The sequence below is a fragment of the Acomys russatus genome, chromosome 1 (assembly GCF_903995435.1).
Source record: "Acomys russatus chromosome 1, mAcoRus1.1, whole genome shotgun sequence".
Lineage (NCBI taxonomy): Eukaryota > Metazoa > Chordata > Mammalia > Rodentia > Muridae > Acomys > Acomys russatus.
In genome coordinates, this window is record NC_067137.1 from 20457109 (window position 1) to 20474518 (window position 17410).

At 42.8% G+C, this 17410-nt stretch overlaps 1 protein-coding gene and 1 pseudogene across 3 annotated transcripts in view; one reads left to right on the plus strand and one right to left on the minus strand.

The window, feature by feature from the left end:
• Lclat1 (lysocardiolipin acyltransferase 1) overlaps nt 1-17410 on the minus strand; it is a 138645-nt gene that overhangs the window by 62883 nt on the left and 58352 nt on the right. The window lies entirely within an intron of this gene.
• Nucleotides 941-1720, plus strand: LOC127195208 (forkhead box protein H1-like; annotated as a pseudogene).

Genomic DNA, 17410 nt, shown 5'->3' on the forward strand with positions numbered 1-17410 from the left:
ACATTTCCCACAGCCTTCTATCCCTCAGTGTGGTCAGTGCGGCTAGCAGCCAGGAAGAAGCCAAACCCAACCTCAGCCATGCAATAGCCTGCCCACACTTCAAGCTTTAATGATTTTTCTCTTTTGTCCCAATAAGTGAGTTTATCTCAGCAATCATATTTTGTTTTTAATATTTGCCAATAGTTCTTTTCTATACCAGCTATTTCATGCATAAATAGTGTAAGAATAAAATATTTAGTGAATGCTAACAATGTGCTGGGCATTATTCTAAGCATTTCATTAATTCATTAATTTCATTAATTAATCAGGTAAAAGTTACTATCTCTAGCACATTGATGAGACATTTTGAGATGCAAGTAAAACAGGTGGTCTGGTTCCAAAGCTACATTTTTGTTTATTTGTTTGTTTTCTTGTTTTTAGTTTAGTTTTGAAACAAGGTCTCATTCTGTAGCCCAAACCCAAGCTGGCTTCAGGCTTATTTTGCAGCCCAGGCTGGTTCACTCTCCCATCATGCTATTTATTCTTACATTGTTGGCATGAAATTATAGCATCAAATATTTCAAATCTGTGTGAAGGTTCTGCACCAATGTCTCAGTGCTAACAGAGTATACTGTTCTCTAGGAAGACCCAACTTTGGTTCTCAGAACCCATGTTCAGCAGTTCATGACCACTCATAACTCCAGCTCCAAAGGGATCAGACACCTTTGGGTTCCACAGCACTTGCACACTCTGTCTGCGTGCGTCTGTCTGTCTGTCTGTCTGTCTGTCTGTCTGTCTCTCTCTCTCTCTCTCACACACACACACACACACACCACACTTAAAAATATTAATAAACCTTTATAAATCACTGTGCTGTATATTCCAAACAGCTTCCCTCCAATAATACACATTTGAATTTCTCTTATCATTTGAGGCCTCCAGGTGCAGCATCCTTTGACAACCACCCCCTCAAGAGGAGAAAAGACACCTACAGCATGACTAGCCGACCTACACCTACTTGGCCATGATCACCTTGGAAATTCAGGCCATACCCTCTGCAAACTGAAGCTGTCCCAAATCATCTGTCAGGTCCAGGCAGGGTTCCCCTTCTTCAGGGATCATTACAAGGGCTGGAAGGACTCCATCCACCACAACAACCTTTCCTCTAGCCAGTGCTTCCGTAAGGTGCTCAAGGACCATGCACAGCCCCAGGCCAAGGGCAACTTTTGGGCAGAGGGACTGTGCCTTCACAACACTGCCCTGTGCCAGCGATGGCAGAACCCAGCACACAGCTGGCCTCATCAGCCACCCAGTGCCCACCACCATCCAGGGAAGATTTTAGCATCAAGTCTCTACTAGGGGACCTTGGGAAAGAATCAACATGGCCCCCAGTATCCTGAGCTTGCTGGACAGAGCAGCCCAGCTCAGACATGCACCTGGTCTAAGGAGGAAGAAAGGGTGTGCTCTGTACCCTCTAACTCCTCTGAGAAGATTCTGTGGCCCCTCTGTTCCTTCCCTGAGCCCACAAGAATAGAGGAGGAAACTTCCCAAGGAGAAGTCATTAGGCTTTCTCCCCTTCCTCAGAGCAAGGCACCTGGCCTCTCCACTTACTTCAGGGTACCCCAGATCCTATGGGAAGTCCAGGACAGGAAGCTACCCCATCTACACTCCAAATATAGTAATGACCTTAGCCACACACCTCCCACTCTTGTCTCCATCTTCAACCATTCCAGCCTACTAGCATACAAGCAATGAATCCCAAGAGTCCCAGGATCTCATTGATCTAGATTCCCACTTTCAAGAGGCACCAACCAAGAAGAGCATCTGTAATCTGCCACCAATCGGACCTGGCAGCTCCTGCTCCAGGCTGGCTCTTTTCCTGGTATAACCTAACAGAGGATGATTCTCTTCCACTCATGGATATCATTTTGATGAAGAACCAGAGCTAGGGGCATGACAACAGCAACAACTTTAAAACACCAGGCACAGCCTTCCTGAAAGTCCACAGCTTTAATTGGGTTACTCCAGAAAGGGTTTTGCCTCTGCCAATCATAGCTTTGACTCTCACATACACACAGACAGGTCTGGAGAAGAGGGGCTCAGCCTAGAGTACTGCTTCTTTCCTTGACTTCACCTTCTCAGACCATCATGCCATCCATTTATCCATCGCTCTGTCACCACGTCTTCCTAGCTCCAGGCTAGGGGATGAAGAGCCAAAAGTAGGTCCAATGTGAATGAAGTCTTGCCCTCCCTCAACTGCCTGGGTAGGAGGTAGTGCCTTTTAGGGAAAGGGTAAAGAAATGAAACACTGGAGCCTACATGGTTTGGGTGTGGTGGAAGTAGGAAAGATTAACAGTAAGTAAATTTACTTTTTTTTAAAAAGCTGTGCAGTTTCTTTCTTTCTTTTTTCTTCTTTTCTTTTCTCTCTCTCTCTCTCTCTCTTTTTTTAAAGTTTTTCAAGACAGGGTTTTCTCTGTGTAGCCTTGGCTGTCCTGGACTCTGTAAAGCAGGCTGGCCTTGAACTCACAGAGATCTGCCTGCTCTGCCTCCCAGAGTGCTGGAATTACAAGAGTGCACCACCGTGGCCAGCTCGTAGTTTCCTCCAATACTTGTTTATACCATGCTCACATTTGTAATGAATGTTCTAGGGTTGGCAAGACAGCTCAGAAGGTAAAGGTCCTCGACGACAAGCCTGATGTCCTCAGTTCATTCCCCAGAACTCACTGACTGCTCAAGTTGTCCTCTGACATCGCCATGTGCACACTCATAGATATAAGCAAGGGAAAATGGCTGCATTGCCCAGTCTCTATCTCTTTCCTCTCAAGAGGTTAAGATCACCTTGAGCCTTTAACATCTTCCCTTCCACGTACATGGTGCCTGTGTTTTCACATCTTTTTCACATAAATATTTGTTTCTTTTCATTAAAAAAAAATAACGTAAGAACATCTTGCAAGAATTTTTCCCCTTCCATTTCACTGTCACCAATTCATATTTTATCCATGTTGAAAGCCAATTGTCAGAGTTTTCTTAACGTTACTGAAATTCTCAAAACACGCACGTTCATACATTTATTTAAACTTTCTTGGGCTAATTAGTGGCAGTGAAACTTAAAATGAAAAGTCAGTCTACAGGTCTTTTCATGTTCCCATGTACTGTCTTTGCCTGGATTTCTCAGGAAAGGGCCATCATCAGCCAGGCTTACAGAAAATGTGTGAGGTCAAGTCAGCCAAGACAGCGTCTTCTTTATAAATCCCAAGTTACAGCATCAGCATCAATTTCTGAGAGCAGACGTGAGAACCTCTGGCATCCTCTGTGTCCTACCATGGTCCAGACTTTATAACTTAGTTTTTACTTACATTCCTTTTTATGAAGATGTAGAATTTTCTAGAAGAAACTATCCATTTGAATGTATTTTTGTACTATTTTTCAAGAAAGGGTTTCTCTGGTAGCCTTGGCTGTCCTGGAACTCGATCTGAAGACCAGGCTGGCCTTGAACTTAGAGATCCTCCTGTCTCTGCCTTCGGAGTGCTGGGATTAAAGGTGTAGGCCACCTCTGCCAGACTCATTTGAATGGATCTTTCACTTAAAAAAAAAAAGCCTCCACATGTGCACAGGCAGACATTAATACATTTTTGTAATAAAAAGTATACTTATGTACCATCATTTTTCGTACATCATCTTTAGTACAGAAGGCGTAAAAGGTAAAGACTCATAAAAACACCTGCACTACTCAGCTATTACTCTCAGAACTGAACCTTGGTGATAGCTTGGACAATAGCATGGCTGTCTGTGTATCTGCAAAAGCAATGTGGTATCTTCTATATCTTCTGTTAACACTATGAACAAGACACCAAAGACCAACATATTAGTCAACTATTCTGTTCAATAATATTTTCAGTCCTGAACCAAGGATAAGGGTGAAACCAAGAAATGGTTCTAAAAGGCCTCGAATTAAATGAGAATGAATAATATGAATAGATGCAGACTGTATGTGAAAATTCTAGCACAAAGATACTGAGAAGCAGTTACTGTTCCCAGAATGCCAACTTCAGTCAAGATGCTAAGTGTCATATAGGTAAAGTCAGAGGAGTGCCACCGTCCTGGAACTCACAAGAAATGGAGCAAAGCTCTCCACTCTTCTGAGAACATCCATTTCCAAAGTTTCTGGCTTTTCAAAACACCCCGATTTAGGCAGGCCCTGACCTCAGAGCCTCTCTCTCCTACAGTGACTCTGTTGCAGATGCTGCAATATTAAGTTCACAGACAGTATACTCAAAACAAAATGCAAAGCATGAAACACAAAGAAGTAAGTGATCTTCTAAAGCAAACCTATTTTATAAAACAATTTCCAAATCCAAAACCCACAAAATTGTGAAAGAAAACAAACCCAAAAACGCACGCATGGCACACCCCACTATTTCTCCTGGCATGGAGATTATCCTAGAAAATATCCTCTCTCCTGGCTAACTCTATACACTCTTGTTTAACACTGAGTTGGCAAGGTAAGGTCTCTCATTTGTGGTATAATTCAGTGGCTCCATTTTAACATAGGCCAATGGGTTTTTCATCCTTTAGATTCTCCGCTGATCAATTTTCTAGATGTTTTATCATCTACCTACAGCTTGATCGAATTCTCAAGTTAAGTATATCACTAGTTCCGTAGGACCCAGACTATGCTAGCAACTACAATGTAGTAGGCAGACCCATGACACATTTCTAAGCATATCCACACGGAACTCCTGAACAGCTGAATATGTTATGTTACAGACAAAGGGCAGCAGAGGTTGCTATGCAGCTAAGTTTAAGACTGGAAAAATTAGCCTACATTTAATAAGCCAAAAGTAATCATAATAGCCCTTAAAAGCAGAAAAGATGGGGAGGGGAAAGACTCAGTTTCAAAATGAAAGGGTATAGACTCAACTAGTCACTGTTGTCTTTGAAGAAGGGGCCACAAACCAGAGAGCGTATCTACTATATGCTGGGAAAGGCAAAAAAATCCATCTCCCACAGAGAGCACATCAAAAAGGACCTATCCCTAGGCAGGGTTCCAGACACCTCGTAACACAGCACTCTGTGAGTTTGAGGCCAACCTGGTCTACACAGTGAGACCTTGTAAGAGAAAGGTAAAAGAAACAAGATAAGTATATCAAAAAGACAGAAGCATCAGCCTGGAAGAATTTCCTACATCCAAAACTAAAAAAATGTCAGTACTAATGACAGTCCTAGACAATAAGCCAAACGATACAGCAAGCATCATGAGCATGGACTGTTGCTGATGCGTACAATACAGTCACTGGAGAAGATACAGGATGCAGCATGATGAACATAGTACCACGGCAGCAGAGAAGCCTGGCTGACACCAGACCACACCACTCAAGTGATTAAGGTACAGATCACCGACAGAGCACTTGCCACCACGAACCTCTCTGATATGAGAATGGCACCATCTAATGTAGAAACAACATAGACACTAAAAATGAAGAGCATCCTACCCAGAAGCACCATATAAGCAAGGGCATACTGCCACAAAGTGGAGCAAGGTAACTAAAAGCAAGGCGGTCCCCTCAAGGGATCCTAGGAGGAAAAAAGGGCATTAACAGAAAGATTGGTAAAGCCAATCCAATCATTTTAATGAAGTACTGTTATGAAAGAAACTAACACCATGAGGAATTGTGTAAATAGGGACATCCTTTATTATCTTTCCATTTCCAATAAATCAAAAAGTATTCCCTGCGGCTGAAAAGATGGTTCAGAGGTTAAGAGCACTGGTTGCTCTTCCAAAGGTCCTGAGTTCAATTCCCAGCAACCACAGGGTGGCTCACAACCATTTGTAATGGGATCTAGTAGCCTCTTTTGGAGCAGGAAGAATATTGTATATATATTAAACATAAAGGAAATATTTTCTGTAAGATTTATTACAAGAAATAAAAAAGATGGCAGCTGCCAAACTTTTAAAAATGACACAAGCTTAAAATAAATATAACTTCTAATTTATCCTAGCATTAAAAATGCAGTAACAGTTTACATATACTTAGTCACAAGAGAAAAGACCACTGAAAATATTGGTCAATATCCAGGCACAGTGGTGCACACCTGTAATTCCAGCACTCTGGGAGGCAGAGGCAGGCACATCTCTGTGAATTAGAGGCCAGCCTGGTCTACAAGGTGAATCCAGGACAGCCAGGGCTACACAGAGAGACCCTATCTTGCGGGAAAAAACTGGTCAAGTTATCTATTGAAAACTAAGGTTAGGGGCTGGAGAGATGCCTCAGTGGTTAAGAGTACTGCTTGTTCTTCCAAAGGACCTGGGTTCAATTCCCAGCACCCACATGGCAGCTCACAATTGTCTGTAACTCCAAAATCTGACACCCTCACACCAACGCACATAAATTAAAATTAAATGAAATCTTAAAAAGGAAAAAAAAAAGAAAGAAAACTAAGGTTAGCAAACAACTATCAGGTACACAGAGTCTGTCTCTTGCGCCCTTTTACTATTATGGCAAAGCTGGCTCTAAACTGGTCACTACATTGTGTTTATGCCTCACCAATAAATACAAAGCAGACTAAAGGCCTTACAATTCACCCAATTCGTTTATTGCTCACTCCTAAAATGAGCACTACAAAAGCACACCTTAAAGATAATTTTAGAATATAATTACAGGGAAAGGAATTCTTTGATTTTTAGCAGACCTAAGGATACAAACTATGCGTCTTGCTTTCCCATGCCTCACCTGCAGCCCTGTACATCTGGCTGAGAAGCCAGCTGCAGTGCACATCAACAGGACAGCCAACTTAAGGGACAATTTGTAGTAAGTTCAGTTCTGTGACTGGTAACCTGTAAGCCACTTCTCTGGACCGGGGAAACCCGCCACCTTCCACATAGCTGAGGGTCCATCCTCTGCTCAGAAGTCAACCAACACATCAAAAACAAGTTACAGGTCATTTACTGAGACCAGTGACAGTATCCTTAGCTGCATGTAATTCCAGAATGTGTAAGCCTGACATACTTTTAGCCTGGCATATAATTTAACTGAACTAAACCTTTCTTCCCCAAGGTACCTCCTTACACACATACACCCAAAACATAGCACAAGCAAATTCATTTCTGCCAAGCAACTCTGGCAAGCAAACTACAGAATAAACTGTTATATTCAACTACCAACAGAATTGCCGACGTGAAATCATCTATTGTGTGAGTCCTCTAGGCAACAAACTGCTCACCATACTTCATTTGACAGTTTTTATGACGCTCTTAGCTCATGACAAGCAGTGAGCCCAACGATGAGCACGTCACAGCTTGGAGAGATGGTGGGAAGTACATTACCCACAATGGTTACGGCTGTCAGTAACAAAAGAGCCATCTGCAAGTCTAGACCTACAGTAAGTCTGGCCCCAAGGCTGGCTCCGAGCCCAGGATGGCACATCCTAGCTGCCATGCCCTCCTGTGGGTGTGAATCATGCCATTCTTCACGTTGTGTGGTTCTCCTTTCCGTTCCCTGACACACATGTCCTATGCACTATTTTAACAGGCTAGGCTGGTCTGCACTCTCAGCACAAGCTCCAAAGGATCAGAGGTTGAGGTGTGAGGATGTGTGGAGCCCTGTGCGCCTGTCTGTACCGGTCTGCAGTAGTGTCATTGAGAGGGCAGGGAATGGGAAGGAACACTTCAGGGCAGGAAATGTTTCTGAATCTGTCAGGGAGTCAAGGACTTCAGGTGGTGACTATCCGGACTTTCCACCATGTCTTCCAGGAAGCAGATCTATGGTAGATGCTGATGCTGTCAAGTCCCTCCAAGCTCGTCTAGTATTTTGCAAGGTATTTTTGGTTTTGTTTTTTTAGCTATCTTTTAAGTATTGCCTTTGAAATATTAAAGTCACAGTGTTTTGTTTTCTGAAGGACCCCAAGCACAAGTTGAGTGTGCTTTGTCACCAGAAGTGTTTTATTTTGTGGACTTTTTTGTAAAAGTATTTCACATGCATAACGCAACCCAAGTCTAAATACAACATTCACTTGACTTTCATATCAATCTTATACTCAGAGCCTGTACTGATTTTAAACAGCAGTTGCATTAATTTTGTGCATTTTGATAGCATTAACCATGTGGTCTCATGGTAGAACAAGCAGCATCATGTTAGTATTTTAAAACTTTGAGACTTTAGAACTTGAAAACTCTGATCTTCTGATGGGGTGCTCAGCCCAATGTAGGTGTCAGAGCACCTATGACAACCTTACTCCACCATAGTCCCCAAACCACCGTGTCCGCATTGTGGTTCTCCTCCTTTTCCTTGTAAAGCACTATGGAGACTTCTTGTTAAGCTATTTCCTGTTCTTTAATTCAGTGGGTTCTCATCACATCTCATCTTATTTTCATGTCAACTAGCATCCTCTGTATTTCTCATTCAAAATGTTCTATTCAAATGCTTGCATCATAATATTTAATTCATTTTATAGTGTTCGGGGGTTCTGTTTCTGTTCTCTACATATCTACAATAAATAATAAAACTGAAACTAATTATAATTTTTAAAAAGCTAAAAACAATCTAACTAAACAGTTAAGGCATCCTATGTGCAAATGATGATTGCATACATAAAAGCCCATAAAGATGTCACTGATAAATCATGCTCAGAATAGTGGCAAGAAACGATATCAACATATAAAAAACATCTTATGTACCAATGACAAACACACTAAAAAATAATCCCATCCACAATAAACTAAAAAGAAAGAAAGAAAGGAAGGAAGAAAGAAAGAAAGAAAGAAAAGTAAGAAAAGAAAAGAAAAAGAAATCTTGGACTAAAGCTAAATAAAGAAGTAAAAAATCTATAAATGAAAAGTATAAAGCACAGAAGAAAAACTGAGGAAAATATTAGCAGATTGAAAAGCTATCCCACACTCACAGATCAAAAGAATTGTGAAAAGCAGCTGTTTACCAAAAGCAATCTATAGAGTAAATAAAATCTCCATCAAGATTCCAGCACCATGTCTGGCAGAAATAGGGGGAGTGGGTCTTAAATTGTATATAGAAGCACGACACACCCCAGATACTCAAAGCAACCCTGAGCAGAAAGAACGATACAGGAGAACGTCTGACGTGAAGTTACACTACCAAGCCACAGTAGCAACAGCAGCATAGCCCTGGCACAAAGACAGACACATACATCCGAGGAACAGAGGACCCAGATGTATGCCTACACAGCTACAGCCACTTAATTTTTTGACAAATATGCCAAAACACACACTGGAGAAAAGACAGCCCCTTCATCAGATGCTGCTGGGCAAACTGCATCTACAAGTAAAATGAAACTAGATCTTTATCTTCCACCTGCACAAACATCAACTCCAAATGCAAAGACCTCCACATAAAAACAAAAACTCTGAAACTATTATAGGAAAAGTAGAGAAAACACTTCTCAGTAGGACTCCAGCCCCCACAAAATAAGAGCAGTAATCTAAACTAACAGGAAGGTAATCAAGAAATCACAAAGTTCTGTACTAGAAATGACACAGTTAACTAAGTGAGGAGACTGCCTGCAGAATGGAAGAAAAGCCTCACCAGCACTTCACCTGATAGGGAGAGTACATAAAACACACAGAGGTCTTAGAAAACCAAAGCAAGGAAGCAAATAATTCAATTTTTAAAAATGGACTATGAAGTTGAACACACCATTCTTAAAAACAACAATACAAATGGCTATCAAATGTTTGAAAATATGTTCAATATCCTTACCCAAATATGGAAATTCAAACTACTTTGAGATTCCGCCTCACTCCAGCTAGAATGGTTATTATCAAGAAGACAAACGACAACAGATGTTGGCGAGGATGCAGAGAAAAGGAGACCCTCACTCATCATTTGTGAGGATGTAATCTGGTATAGTCACTATATAAATCAGTGTGCAGAAAAAGACCCTAACAAAGGCCCAGTCGGTTACTTATATGATCCTAGGCATCTATGTACAGGACGCCATATCCCACCACAGAGAGCCTTGTGCAGCCACGTTCATTGCTGTTTTATTCACAACAACAAGGTGAGAATCAGCCCAGATGTCCACCAACTGATGATTGGGCAAAAAAGTATAGTTATGTACACAACAGATTTTATTCAGTCAATAAAAAAATAAAATTAGAAAATAGCATGAAAATAAATGGAGCTGTAAAATAACTTATTAAATGAAGTAACTCAGGGTCAAAGACATAAACACCACATGGTCAAAACAAAAACAAAAACCAAAAACAAAAACACCACATGGTCTCACATGAGAACTTAGCTTTTATTTTATATGTGCATTTATGAAGAAGTAAATGTGTGAGGAATCCAGGAAACTAAAGATTCTTTAAATAGAATAGTTGTGTAGCAGAAAGCATGTGATATAAAAGCAAGAACAGAAAGATCAGGAGATAGATTTAAGTGGGTGCTCCTGTAAAAGATTTTTATATCTGGTCACACACACAAAAAAGAAAAGACAGAAAGGTAGAGGTGACAAGTCAAGTCAGAAAATGGAAAAGGATTATTAATGAGAGTAAGGATGAGAAAAATGAAAAAACAGGGTGAACACAACCAAAATACATGTATGTGTTTTGTGTGTGTGTATATGTGCATGTATGAATATGTTGTGGTATGCTAATAAATTTATTCTAAAAAGAGAAAGAGGCAGAATCCATGTGGTCTTGCTTTCAAGAAAGAAGTCTACTGTAAAAAGACTCAGCTCAGTGTGGTGCAGCACTGTGATCGGGTGCAGGACTGCAAACTGGTGCAGCGCTGTGATCGGGTACAGCTCTGTGATCTGGTGCAGCTCTGTGATCTGGTGCAGCTCTGTGATCGGGTGCAGCTCTGTGATCGGGTGCAGCGCTGTGATCTGGTGCAGCTCTGTGATCTGGTGCAGCTCTGTGATCTGGTGCAGCTCTGTGATCTGGTGCAGCTCTGTGATCGGGTGCAGCTCTGTGATCTGGTGCAGCTCTGTGACTGGGTGCAGCTCTGTGATCGGGTGCAGCTCTGTGATCGGGTGCAGCTCTGTGATCTGGTGCAGCTCTGTGACTGGGTGCAGCTCTGTGATCGGGTGCAGCTCTGTGATCGGGTGCAGCTCTGTGATCTGGTGCAGCTCTGTGACTGGGTGCAGCTCTGTGATCGGGTGCAGCTCTGTGACTGGGTGCAGCTCTGTGATCGGGTGCAGCTCTGTGATCTGGTGCAGCTCTGTGATCGGGTGCAGCTCTGTGATCGGGTGCAGCTCTGTGACTGGGTGCAGCTCTGTGATCTGGTGCAGCTCTGTGATCTGGTGCAGCTCTGTGATCGGGTGCAGCTCTGTGATCGGGTGCAGCGCTGTGATCTGGTGCAGCTCTGTGATCGGGTGCAGCTCTGTGACTGGGTGCAGCTCTGTGATCTGGTGCAGCTCTGTGATCGGGTGCAGCTCTGTGATCTGGTGCAGCTCTGTGATCTGGTGCAGCTCTGTGATCTGGTGCAGCTCTGTGACTGGGTGCAGCTCTGTGATCTGGTGCAGCTCTGTGATCGGGTGCAGTGCTGTGATTGAGGAAGCACTGTGATCTGATATAGGTTTGTGAGTGGGTGCAGCACTATACTCTTAGCACTTAGGAGACTGAGAGGCAAGGGACTCACTCATGTTTGAGGCCAGCCTGAGGCTATCTCAAAAAAACAAACAAATAAACAAACAAACAAAAAATCCAAAAGTCAAACAAACAGACTAATAATTAAGTAACAGCTCACAGGTATAAAGAGTGTGAGGAGCACAGAGGAAGGTGAGGTGAGATCAAGCCTACAGCTGAAGGAGAACTGTCGGGAGCCGCTCCGCCATTCTTCACAAAAGCCCTTATGGCCAGTGCGCATGCGCAAGCACGTTACGCAGGCGGTATGCTAATTAGGTATTCTCTAGAGCACCAATCACGAGAAGACACGTCCCTCCACGCCTCCATAGTTCCTATATAAGCCGGGGATTTTACGGGGAGAGGGTCCTTCCCCATCTGCTATCAAGAAGAGCTGTAACAATAAAAATCGCTGCCAGAAGAATCCTGAGTTGCCGCGTCTCCTTTATCGGCGAAAGGTGCGCGCGACAAGTGGTGCCGAAACCCGGGACCTGCCGACCCCTGGGTGAAGGAACGACTTGAAGGACCCCCGACTGCTCGTCGGAAGAGGATTCAGAACTGACGGCGTGAGAAGCCTAGGCACTTTTCTGCAAGGTATGATTTCTTTTGTGTGGTACGGTCCGCTCTTGCTGGTTGCTTTTGTTATCGTCTTGCTGTGTTGCCTTTGTCTTATAGAAGATAAAGGATACAGAAAGACAGTTAGCAAGGGGCAAAAGGCTTTGGCCGACCACCAAGATAGTCTATCAGAAGCAGAAAAGGAAAGAGGTTTAAAGAAAAGGAAGAAACCTCAATCAAAAGATTCGAATTAAAAGGGAAACTGAAGGAGGGAGAGAAAGAGAAAGCCAGTGGGCTGTATCCCGTCTTAGATGAATTTAAAAATCTTAAAGTAGAATCTTCCGCCTCTGAGGAGACGTCTTCAGAGGACGGGGACTTGGGATCTGCCTCAGAGGAGGACGAGTTAGATCCTGAGGAACAAATAGAACTGGATGAGGAAGCTGCTAAATATGAGTCAGAGAGATATGGGGTTGATCCGCCATTCGCCCCTAGGTGTAGACCGTCAGCGCCTCCTCTAGAGGAGGCAACCTCGGCAAAAAAACAAAAGGATGGCGACAAGACTTAAGACGGCTAGCTCCTTAATTCCAGAGAAAGAAAGACAAAAGATTAGAGCAGCTTTTCCCGTGTGGGAAGATGCCAACAGCAACGACAATATTCTCAATTAGAGTTAAAACAGCTAAAAGCCTTGGCAGAAGCAGTTCAAACTTATGGCATTAATGCTTCCTATACTCAGGCATTGGTGGACAGGCTAGCAGATCAGGCCATGACTCCACAAGACTGGTATAATACAGTCAAAGCATGTCTCACTATGGGACAATACTTAGACTGGAAATCTATTTTTCATGACCTCTGTGCAACCCAAGCTCGCCAAAATCTAGCTAATCAACATCCGCAATGGAATTTTGATATGCTTACTGGACAAGGACAATGGGTAGCTAATCAAACCATGTATCCAGTGGAAGTCTATGGTCAAATTAATAAGGCAGCGGTTAAGGCATGGAAGAGTTTACCTAATAAAGGACAAGTTACAGGAAATTTGACAAAGGTTATTCAAGGATCCAATGAGCCATTTTCAGATTTTGTAGCCAGGATGATGGAAGCTGCAGGAAGAATTTTTGGAGACCCGGATACTGCCATGCCTTTAATAGAACAGTTAATTTTTGAACAATGTACCCGAGAATGTAGAAATGCAATAACACCCTGGAAAGGAAAAGGGCTTAATGCCTGGATGAAAGCATGCAGGGAAATAGGAGGACCTTTGACTAATGCAGGTTTAGCTGCAGCAGTCTTATCCGCTCAAAAGGCTGCGAGTTTGAGATGTTTTAGATGTGGAAAGCCAGGTCATATCCAGAAACAATGTCGCTCACAAAACCTTGCCGATAAAAGAGTAGGCACCCGGCAACCAGGGTTATGCCCAAAGTGCAAAAAAGGAAAGCACTGGGCAAATGAATGTAGGTCCGTAAAAGACATTCAGGGCCGACCAATTAATGATTATCATCTAAAAAACGGACAGAGGGGCCCCGTCCCAGGGCCCTCAAATGTATGGGGCAATAGAGAGAGAGAGAGAGAGAGACCTCAGAACAAATCCAGAGAGTTTGTGAGAGCAAAACAGTCAGGAGGGCAACATCCGGATCGCAGGATTGGATTTGTGTGCCGCCACCAGAGCAGTATAACCCCTGTCATGGGATGCCAACCTATATCTTCAGATCTTTATGGGCCTTTGCCTGAGGACTCAGTAGGCCTGGTAATTGGAAGGTCTTCTACAACCTTGCAGGGTTTGATAGTACATCCAGGAGTGGTAGATCAGGACTATATGGGACAAATTAAGGTTATGTGCTCATCTCCTAGAGGGATCAGCGCCGTGGCCCCGGGGGATAGAATAGCTCAGCTTCTTGTGTTGCCAAGCTTACACCAGATGTTCCCAAGTAGGGAACAGAGTAGAGGAACCTCTGGCTTTGGATCTTCCGGAGGACAACATGCATTCTTATCCCTACAATTAGATGGTAGACCCACTATGGAGTTAAAGATTCAGGGAAAAAGATTAAGGGCCTTCTGGACACGGGGGCGGATACCACTATTATGTCCACCAAGTGGTGGCCCCCAGAATGGCCTGTTAACCAGTCCTCACAGTCTTTACAAGGATTAGGGTATGAAGCTTCACCCAATGTCAGTGCTAGAGTCCTGCATTGGGAGGATTTTGAAGGTAGAACAGGCACTGTAGTCCCTTATGTCCTAGATCTCCCTATTAACCTATGGGGTAGAGATATATTGGGCAAATGGATTTTAGACTTACCAATGATTACTCTTCTAATAGTCAAGAGATGATGAAAAATAGGGGCTGTGTTCCTAAAAAAGGGTTAGGGAAATCATTACAGGGCAGAACTAGTCCAATATCAGTATTTCCAAAACAAGATAGAACCGGCCTGGGTTTTTCCTAAGGGCCATTTTGGAGGCAATTCCCATACCTTGGCAATCAGAGGGGCCAGTGTGGGTTCCTCAATGGCCACTTCCCTCTGAGAAGCTCCTGGCCGCGCGAGAGCTGGTTCAAGAACAATTAAATGCTGGACATTTAGAGAAATCAACTTCACCATGGAATACTCCTATTTTTGTTATTAAGAAAAAATCAGGGAAATGGAGACTACTTCACGATTTAAGAGCCATCAATGCACAAATGCAAATTATGGGACCCATTCAAAGGGGATTGCCCTTACTGTCAGCTTTACCAAAAAATTGGGAACTTATCATTATAGATATCAAGGATTGTTTCTTTTCTATACCCTTACATGAGCAGGATAAGAGGAGATTCGCTTTTACCTTACCGAGTATTAATCATGAAGAACCTGATCAACGATTTCAATGGAAAGTCCTTCCTCAAGGGATGGCCAATAGCCCCACCATATGTCAAATGTATGTTGCTAATGCTATTCAACCTGTGAGGGATAAGTTCAAAAGCTTAAGAATTTGTCATTATATGGATGACATCTTATTATGTCATTCCGATAAGGAGCTTATACAGCAAGCCTTCGTCTTCTTAACGGAGTCCCTCAGAAATAGAGGGCTGCATATAGCCCCAGAAAAGGTGCAAGAAGGTGAATTAGGAAACTTTTTAGGCACTACTATAAGTCCAACCATGGTTACGCCTCAAAAGATTACCATTAGGAGAGACACATTAAAGACTCTAAATGATTTTCAAAAGCTATTAGGAGATATTAATTGGATAAGACCCTACTTACATTTAACCACTGCAGAACTTAAGCCCTTATTTGCTATTCTAGAAGGAGAGTCTACTATTACATCAGCCAGACACTTAACACCTGAGGCATTAAAGGTTTTAGATATGGTAGAGAAAAGATTAAAGGAAGCATTCTTAACTCGCATTGATCCAAAAAGTCCTTTTCAGCTGTGTGTTATCCCATCGCCCCAACAACCTACAGCGGTGTTGTGGCAAAACGGACCATTACTGTGGATTCATTCACACACTTCTCCAGGGAAAGTTTGGGACATTATCCAACTCAAGTAGCAGATATTGCTCTTAAAGGAGTACAGATGGCTTTAACCCACTTTGGCATAGAACCTAATGTAATTATAACGCCTTATGCCAGCCAACAAGTGCACATACTATGTTCCACTCTGGACGTTTGGGCTATCCTGCGCTGCTCTTATTCAGGAGAGAAATAGATAATCACTATCCAAAACATCCCTTATTGCATTTTGCACTAACAAATGCATTTATTTTCCCTAAAATGACAAGAAACTAAGCCAATTTCAAATGCTCTGGATGTGTTTACAGATGGCTCAAAAACAGGCATAGGTGCCTATGTAGTTAATGGGCAAGTTGTTCAACACCAGTTTGCCCATACTTCCCCTCAATTAGTGGAATGTGCTATTGTAGCTGTAGTATTGAAAACTTTTGATGAGCCACTAAATATTATTTCTGATTCACAGTATGTGGTAAGATCAGTACAAATCTTAGAGACTGTAGGAGTGATTCATTCTAAAAGTAATGTAGCTGCTGTATTTACGGATATACAATGTTCAATTAGAAATAGAAAGCATCCTTTTTATATTCAACATATGAGAGCTCATACTTTGTTACCTGGCCCGATGGCTGAGGCTAATGATTTGGCAGATAAAGCAACCAGACAAATCTATTTAGTTTCGGATCCTGTTCAAAATGCAGTCACACTTCATAAACTCTACCACGTGCCTGCTAATACTCTCAGACTCAAATTTGGAGTATCTCGTTCAGATGCTCGAGATATTGTCTTGAAATGTACTAATTGTGCTGAGTTTCGATCCTCACCAACGGTTGCGGTGAACCCTAGGGGAGTTATACCCCTACAAGTGTGGCAAATGGATGTGACTCATATTCCGTCATTCGGAAAGTTAAAATATGTTCATGTTTCAATCGACACTTGTTCGGGTGTTATCCATGCTACACCTCTTACAGGAGAAAAGGTGGCTCATGTCATCACCCACTGCCTTGAGCCTGGGCAGCATGGGGAAAGCCCCTACAGTTAAAACAGATAATGGGCCTGCCTATACGTCAAAATCTTTTCAACAATTTTGCCAAAGGATGGGCGTCCATCATGTAACTGGCCTTCCATATAATCCACAAGCTCAGGGCATTGTGGAACGTGCACATGGCACAGTCAAAACTTATCTACAAAAACAAAAAGGGGGAATAAGCCCCAGGGCAAAGCCCTCTATCTCCCTTGTCCTATTTACTTTAAATTTTTTAAATTTGGATTCTGAAGGACGGTCTGCAGCAGACAGACATGTAGGCCATGCATCACCGCGTGAAATGGTTAAAATGGAAAGATGTTATCGATAACAAATGGAAAGGCCCGGATCCAATATTAATAGATCCAGGGGAGCTGTTTGTGTTTTTCCACAGGACCAAGAAAATCCAATTTGGGTGCCGGTGCGGCTGACCAGGATAGTGAAGAAGGACGAGAAGGATGGAGACCCCGCTGCTGGTTCTTCTGAATCTGCTGATACTGAGCCCGGTGTTGAAGACACAGGAGATCCGATGGGGAATCTTGTCAGTCTTTCCCGTACCGTTGCCAGTGAGAATGGGAAACCTTCTTTAATCCCAATTTGATACAATTATGAGAAATTTGAGACTTTCCATAATTCATGTCAATTCCACCCGCATAGACCCTTCACTAGCCAATAATCTTTCTTCTTGGTTGAATAGAGCTGTATCTTTTGTTAAAGAATGGATGGGGATGGGGTCATTTGGCCTTATGTTGGCGGCGGGACTAGTTTTCTGTCTTT